Consider the following 8,582-nt stretch of genomic DNA (forward strand, 5'->3'; position numbering starts at 1 on the left):
GGCTGTCTGCTTAATATCTGTTGATACGGCTCCTAAACAGACATTAAACTGACTAAGAAATTTTGCAATTACATGTCAACTTACACTAACCTTAAACCCTAACCCCAACCTAACAGTCTACTTATAATCTGTTGAGAATTAGTTGGCATGTAGATGCAATGTAACTTAACTTCAACAAACAGACCATCAAAATAAAGTGTGACGAACATAATTAATGTGTAATTTAATAAACTATATAGATAATGCTCGTTAACTTACGGATGCAGCTGTATCCCTTCTAACAACAACCCTGGAGGAGAACAAGAAGTTTTTAACTTTATACAAATGGGACTGTACAATGAGCTGAGACTGGAGAGCTGGCAGGTGCTGGTGTTTAATATTCAAATAACATGATGCGTTGTGCTGTGGACAGACCCTGGCGGATTGTGAAAGTGGTTAAAAGTTGACAAGCCAAAAATGTTCCAGACCCCATTTACATTTAGAATTTAGCATTTAGCGCTGTCCACTTGTGATCAGACTGACAATTATGTACTAGGTGTAAACCCAAGGGTCACACCTGGCAAAAAAATATGAAAATGTTCTTTTTAGAGACCTGGTGAGATATCTGTCAAAAACAAAACATAAAAGTTTTCAGAGAGCCCGTATGGCTTTCTTCTTTGAGTGAGAATGACATTGATTGCTACTTTCTGTCATAAACCCAACCCAGGCTCACTGGAGATACGGGGCTACTTTTGGCAACTATGAAATACATTGCTCCAATGATGTCTACCTTTTCACAAATGAACTACAGACCACATGCTTTTACCATGATTTCACTCTGTTTCTTTTTTTTTTTGAGGGTGGGGGTGGGGGGGGGGGGGGGGGGGTTTGCTTTACCAGTTACTTTGGTTTTGCTTTAGTCTGACAACATACAAGGGGCCTCATGTATCAACTTTGCGTACGCCAGATTTCACGCTCACGTTTGTATTTATTACCGATGAAATGAACGTGAGAATGTGCGTTGGTCCATGCCAATTTCATGCCTGTGTAACGATTGTTGACCTCTGCGTTGTGTTGTACTGCAATCGTCACCAACTTAAAGTAATGAAACCCTCCAAAAGTGATTCTCATCATTTCTTTTATTCTGAGAAACAAATCAAACTACATAACATCACATGTAACGGCAATATACTGCAGGCAAAACAGTAGCAGCATCAGCCATCGTCTGCTGAACTACTTTAACATTAACGAAACAAATTAACTTATAAAGAATCAATTTTTACATACCTGAGAAACAAGTCAAATCACATAACATCACATGTAACGGCAATATACTGCAGGTAAAACTGAAACAAACAAAAGATGTAAAATAAACAACACTGTCACTTTAAGTGTGGTCTTGTCACTCTCTAATACAATGCTATGATATCAACATACGGTTTTTACTATGAGAAACACAAAGCTCAATAATGTTGCATTTCTTAATACATATTCGCTGTTTAAATCTATTAGAAGTATTATACATTTGTTGACAACTTAATCACTCTTTTATATCCAAAAATAATCATGTTATACACTTTAATCATTATATTTTCACTCCTATGTTCAGAGCACGCTTACCAGTAGCAGCATCAGCCATCGTCTGCTGAACTACGGTAGCTGCGCAAGGACATCTTAAAGAAAAACGCCTGCATACTCTTAACCAGTAGGGGGCACCAAAGCATCAATCATGCATACTCTTAATTTCATGTCATTCATCACAATGAATCTCTATTACCACTGTTACACCTGGCGTACGCACATTTCTTGTTTTGTTTGTTTTGATTCTATTGGCGACTCCTAGAGGCAGTTGTGTTAAATTGCACACTATATCTTTGAACCGTGTAATGTCAGCTGTATGAGACAGGTTCATCCGCATGTCTAGCAGGTATATAAGGTTTCCAAACCATGCAGTTGACCAGCCGAACATTAAAGCGCAATTTGCAGCGCTCGCCGGTTTTCCCATTGTAATCGGAGCAATCGACTGCACACACATTGCTATAAAGATGGCACCTGAAGACGAATTTGTTTACGTGAATCAGAAGCATTTACATTCGATAAATGACTTATTAATGATTCCTACTTGTCTTCCTCGTGATGAAGAGTAGGCAAAATCTGACATGTAGCGATGGGGAAAAAAGAAGAACGTCTTCATCTGACGCTGGATTCGAACCGAGTTCATGCTCGAACGTATCAAAATATGTTGACATACGTTTTACGAGCTCCGCCACTCATGCTGTTAAAGACACTACAAAATTGACCGCCTTTACTTTGCACTATTTCTTTTTTAGTCTACTCAGTGCGATGTTCCAACCCAATTGCACGGCAATTCGTAACTTTTTCATTTAGAGGCTAGTTCGTATGAATTCGTACAATCTACTTCGTACATTTTAGTATGATTTGCTCATCCCCTAATGACGGTTGGCTTTAGGGGTGGGGTTAGGTGCCACGCCTCCTTTGTTCAGTCGTGCGAAATTGTACGATTTTAAAAATTCGCCACTAGACTGGCAAAACGTAAAATACTTACGTTTTCTCGTGAGATCTAGCTGGATGTTCAGACCCAACTGCGTTAACCGCACCAGCTAAACTCTCCCACTCCCACCATTTTTTTCTTTTGTTATTAATTCCGGAGGACAAACTTGCAAATAACACCGCTTTTCTCCGGTCTACCTCCGAAATTAGCACCTCCAATTCACATTCTGTTCAAAGTTTCTCTTCTTGCTTGCTTTTGCCTTTGCTTTTTCGTTGGGTTTTGCCAAAGTAGAGTCATTAGCATATTCATACGGGGGCGGAGGCAGGAAGGGGTTCATTCATTCGGATGTACAAAGGGAATATGCGTGGGATTCGGCGTACACAGTGTTTCATGCATCTGAAATTTTTACTGCGTACGCACGTTTACAGCTTTGTGCGTACGCAATGTTTTAGTATGATTTCAACGCAAGTCTTCGTACATGAGGCCCCAGGTGAGCTACCAAGCAAACTGATCAGAAAAGCCATTCATATGGAGGAGTCAGTCAGCAATAGTGCAAGTACCAGCAAATTTCCATGAAAGACCCATTATTTTTTAAATTAAGTGGTGAAAAAGGAGTGGGAAAGGTATGGTTTAGGATGTATGAGCGGAGAGTACTGGGCAAATGGCTTTCTGTGTCTTTGCCCACTGATCTCTTCTCCAAGATTGCAGAAATATTGTTCTGCAATGTTTTTTTTTTTTAAAGGCAGTTGTGTCAGTCTTATCAGGAGTTTCATTCTTAAAAGATTCTGGTGCATTAAATGGAAAAAAAAAATCCTTTACATCTATCGGTTCAAGCATGAGGTCAATCGTGGACAGGCTCATAGAGTGGTACAGACTGCATGTAAATTAACAACCAGCCAAGATAGAGACGTTACTCGCTGACACCGAGAAAATGACAGCCATGTCCTGATAAAATGCACAAAGGTACGTTCGCCCTTGCCTGCTCACTGACGCAAAAGCCGAGCATGCTCTGAAACGCTGAGAAGGTAATGAGTGAATTTGCTGTATTTCAAGGATGAAAGGTACTTGTTCTTCCATCACGGCAACATCTGGCTGCATAATTACACTGCACCATCCTGAACCTCTCCTGTAGACAATTCTTAACTCTCTTGGTATCACTTTTCTAAGAGGGAGAGATGAAAAAAAACATATTTAATTGGGTTCCCTATATTGTTTTGTCACTCGCCTTTATCTTGAGGTTGCTGTGGATCGCTGATGGAAGGAGCCTGAGCAGCAGAGGCATCCCGATTATGTTGACAGTACATTCTCATAGGAACTGAATTGCCCATCATCTTTAAATTCTACCTGCAATGGCATTGGCGAGATGCTGTATTTCAAGTGAAGGAGAAAGGTGATATAGGCTCATGGATGCATGAAGCCTGTGATTTCAATCCCAGACCCATTAATAACACACCTGTGCACATTACCCAAGAGACAGTGCTATAAGATTTAAATTGAAAGAGATGAGAGTCACGTTCCTCGGGTTTATATTCCTTCCTTGTCCTTGACTTAATTTGTCTATCAGTATTCAAAGGGCATTTTTTTCTTCAGTGATTATTTAAGAGCAAGTCAACAACTGTATGTGTGCACTCACACACATGTATTGGGAAGATTCTTGCTTATAGGTAGCGATGGCAACAGAAAACCCGAAAACACTTTAGTCAAAGTACCAATTCTTAATAATGCCTTATTTTCTGCCTATTATTAGTTTATTTGGCAAGGAAAGTTTATTTATATAGCACATTTCACATACCCAATGGTGATCCAAAGTGATTTTTATAAACAAGAATAAAAAAAAGAGAAAATAAAGAATTAAATCAAATAAAATACACAATAAGTGTTAAAACAAGCTTTAAAAATGAAAAAAAGAGAAAAACATAATGGTGCGATCTGTGGGACATAGCACAGTGCTCATTCAGTAAAAGCACAGCTAAACATGTGAACGTGCCTAATGTTGGAGCACATCTGATCATTTCTGGAAGCTGATTCCAGCAGCGGGGGTGACAGTAGCTGAAGGCAGATTCACCCTGCTTTGACTGAATTTGTGGAATTTCTAATTTACTTGATCCTAAATGTGTGAGTGATCTGTTAGGTTTGTATTCAGTGAGCATATCTGTAATGTATTGGGGTCCTATGCAATTTAGTGATTTATAGACTAGTAGTAACACATTAAAATCTATTCTGAATGTAACTGCGAGCCAGAGTAAATACCTGAAAACAGGCGTGATGAGCTCTGACTTTTTGGGTTTGGTCTGAATCCTGGAGGCAGCGTTCTGGATGAGCTGCAACTGTTTTCTTGGGAAGGCCAGTGAGGAGTCCATTACAGTAATCCACTTTGCTGGTGATAAAAGCATGAACAAGTTTCTCTAAGTTCTTACTGGAAACAAAGCATTTAATTATTGCAATGTATTTAGTATTTTTTTTTATAAATATAGATAAATATTAGTACTTATGAATTACATATTTTTCATGATGCTACTCTACATCCCTAAACTTTACCAATATAAGCAGCAAATTAAGAGTTTATTAAGGCAAAAGTCATAGTTATAGGGGGCCTATGATGAAATTCATCTTTTTAAGTGGTTTGGACAGGACTGCGTGTAGGTATAGTGTGTCCAGAGTTATATTGGGGTGATATAAAGACAGTACATTTCTTTTTTTAAATTTCCTGACGTTAAATTAGATCCCTTGAGGCCCAAAGCAACGTGACGTAGAAGTGCGGTTTCACCACCCACCAAATTGATTGACAGCCGTGCATTAACATGTCATTGCAGTAACACGTATCACCAAGACAGAAACAACTACCGTTAAAAGATCTGTTGAGCTCTCTGTGATCATCAATCATCATCAAATGTGATCAGGAGTGAGTTTTACAAGTTTAAAACGTTTTTAAAACAGTGCATGTTTGTAATGAATTACAGTGATTTTACCATCTTTACTTCATCACCACAGCCGCATGTCATTACAATTATAAAAGCTGCTTCAATCCTGGTTTGTGGACGTTAAATCAGGTTTATTTTGTGCATTAACTTAACAGATATCCATACAGCAGTGGATATTAACGTGTATTCCATGCAAAAACAGTGCAAAGTTAAACGTGTGTGCTGTTTGTGTGTGTTTGTGCGTATGAACTTTGTAACGACATTGTGTGTGACTCATCGATGCAACTCCACAACAAATACATAAAATAATCATTGCTAAAGTTCTTACTGTAGTATTTCTTACAATTGTTACGTGAGAGCTGCTTCCTTCATGTCTGTCAATGTGCTGTTTATCTGACGCAGCAGAGGCGGAGATTGAGGCACACTCTGACTGGCATGTGAGATTGGTGGGCTGGGAGAACCAGCATTTAAGGCACAGGCACCAAAAACAGCTACATTATGTTTAGAGCAGAACATTCTACTGTTCTTAAGGGTATAATAAATAATCTGAAGAGTGTTTTGAGCTGAAACTTGACAGACACATTCTGGAGACACAAAGGACTTGTCTTAAATCTTAAAAAGGGGTAAAATAGGTGCCCTTTATTGGTTTGTTAATTGTACCTTAAAATAAAGCACAAACCAAAGTTCAGAAATGTCAGCAAAAACACTGTTTGTGTGAGCAGTAGTAATTACTTGCCTAAATTGCCTCTGTAGTTTGGAACCCACAGCAATGAACCTGTCCTCCTGCTGTTTACACTGTACATTCATCACTATGTCAACATTCTCTTAAAAATACACATGGGGAATATGGGTCATGTTAGGCGGATTACTATTGTCTTTTATCTGTGGAACACAGCAGAAGATTATGCAGCATTTTTAAAGGGTCTATATTCTAAGCTTCAAGCCAAAGCTCCAAAAGGGTCATAAAGGTAGCAGAAAAGCCTATCGACTTTCACAAGATGTTCTTCAGAGATCTTTTGTTCCACAGAAAAACATGGTGAAGTAAATCGATTTTTGTTTTCATGATATTGCATACAGTATAATCCAGTTGAACTATTTTATTTCATCACCTAGTGTTCGCTCTAAAGCCTGGTGTAGCCATGTTATCTTATAGAAGCAGGATTTCTCAGTTTGTTTTCTATCTTTAAGTTATATATAAAAAAAATATTTATTCTGTTTGACAAATGACAGATTTACCATACGTTTTAACCTTCTTTTCTGTTCCCTAGCCATATAATGTAAAAAATAGGCATTTGTTTAAAAAAGTTTGCAGTGTTTCAACATTTAGTTTAAAAGGGATTGAGGTGTCATTGTTATGTACTCCCCAAAATAAATGTACAGGACTCTCCGGTCCCACTTTATATTAAGTGTCTTTAACTACTATGTACTTGCATAAAAAAAAAAAAACTAAATAAATAAATAAAAAATTCAATGTACTTACTGTGTTTATAATGTATTTGAGAACACTTGTGGTGCCCTTGAGTTGGGATAGAGGATATGTTATGGAAAGGTTTGGTGGTATGGGTAGGTTTAAGGGTGGGTTAAGGTGTAAGGGATGGTCAACAGTGTATTTACAAATGTAGTTACAAAAGTTAATTACAGATGTAATTACATACACGTATTTAGCATGAGTACACAGTAAATAGATGTATTTACACAATAAGTACATTGTAACAAACTATTAATTCCTGTGTAAGTACATAATAGTTAAGGCCACTTAATATAAAGTGGGACCGACTCTTCTTTTAAAAAGGTGCACATTTTTATACACACTACCTGACAAAAGTCTTGTCGTCAATCCTAGTTGTAAGAACAGCAAATAATAATCTGACTTACAGTTGATCATTTGGAAAAGTGTCAGAAGGTGGATATTTCCCATGAATCATCTGTGGAAGTGCATCCCAATCATCCCAAATACTGCAATAGACCTATTGGAACCTGCATGGACCCAAGATTCTCACAGAAATCAGTCAAGTTTGGTAAAAGAAAAATCATGGTTTGGGGTTACATTCAGTATGGGTGCGTGTGAGAGATCTGCAGAGTGGACGGCAACATCAACATCCTGAGGTATCAAGACATGTTGTGCTGCAAACTTCAGTGTCCTCATCAAAGTTCCTGGAAGCAAAGAAGGTGCTCCAGGATTGGCCAACCCAGTCACCAGACATGAATATTATTGAGCATGTCTGGGGTAAGATGAAGGAGGATGCATTAAAGATGAATCCAAAGAATCTTGATGAACTCTAGGAGTCCTGCAATACTTTCTTTGTCATTCCAGATGATTTTATTAATAGGTTCTTTGAGTTATTGCAGAGATGTAACCTCCAAGCTCATAGGAGTCATACACAATATTCATTTTTTTCACTGCACCATGACTTCATATTCTATACTGTATCTTCCTAAACAACTGCCTCTGTTCTTTAAATACACAGTTAATATAACATGGTCTTATCGATCTCCCAACTTGGCCAAGATGATGTTCCATAAATTGAAGTTCTTTTCAACAGAGAGGTAAAGGAATGATCTAATCAACTGGTTCCAGAAACTTGGTTCGTATTCAGGTTACGCAATTAGCCAGAGCATCTTATTCTGCTGAGCAGGTTATGATCCAGGGTAGCAGTTTTCAGCACACGTATTCTCCATTGATGAGACTCCAGTGGTCATGACTGAGTTTATATTATACACTTAAGCCTATTTTTGACAGATTTACAGTTTTTCTCAGTCGCTTTGGTGCATTTCTCACTACACTATTTACATTTGCACAACAGTTAATGCATTTCTCAAAACAATTAGTCATTTGTGCACATCCTAGTAGCAGTTTCTCATTCTTTTCAACAAATTGTGAATGCTTTTGGACAAGCATCAATTGCTTTCATACAACTCTCTGCTGTTTATAACATTATCATTTGCTTCTGTCATGTCAGTCAAAATGAACTAAACTTGTAAATGCTGAATAGTCACTCCATATAAAACTAATAGTCCTCATTTCATTACATGAGTCATTACATACAAAAATGGTGAACTAGTCTTCCTAAACAACTGCCTCTGTTCTTTAAATACACAGTTAATATAACATGGTCTTATCGATCTCCCAACTTGGCCAAGATGATGTTCCATAAATTGAAGTTCTTTTC

General features: G+C 37.9%; 1 long non-coding RNA gene across 1 annotated transcript; it reads right to left on the reverse strand.

Annotated features, from left to right (window-relative positions):
• Positions 1-1,105: 1,105 nt before the first annotated feature.
• LOC147836992 (uncharacterized) lies at positions 1,106-8,277 on the reverse strand. The gene is made up of 3 exons (XR_015478157.1): positions 7,288-8,277; positions 6,145-6,236; positions 1,106-4,863 (listed from the first exon to the last, which is right to left on the reverse strand). It is a non-coding gene; the product is annotated as an uncharacterized LOC147836992 (long non-coding RNA).
• Positions 8,278-8,582: the final 305 nt, after the last annotated feature.

Source organism: Danio rerio, chromosome 2 (assembly GCF_052040795.2).
Source record: "Danio rerio strain M-AB ecotype USA chromosome 2, GRCz13ab, whole genome shotgun sequence".
NCBI classification, from domain to species: Eukaryota; Metazoa; Chordata; class Actinopteri; order Cypriniformes; family Danionidae; genus Danio; species Danio rerio.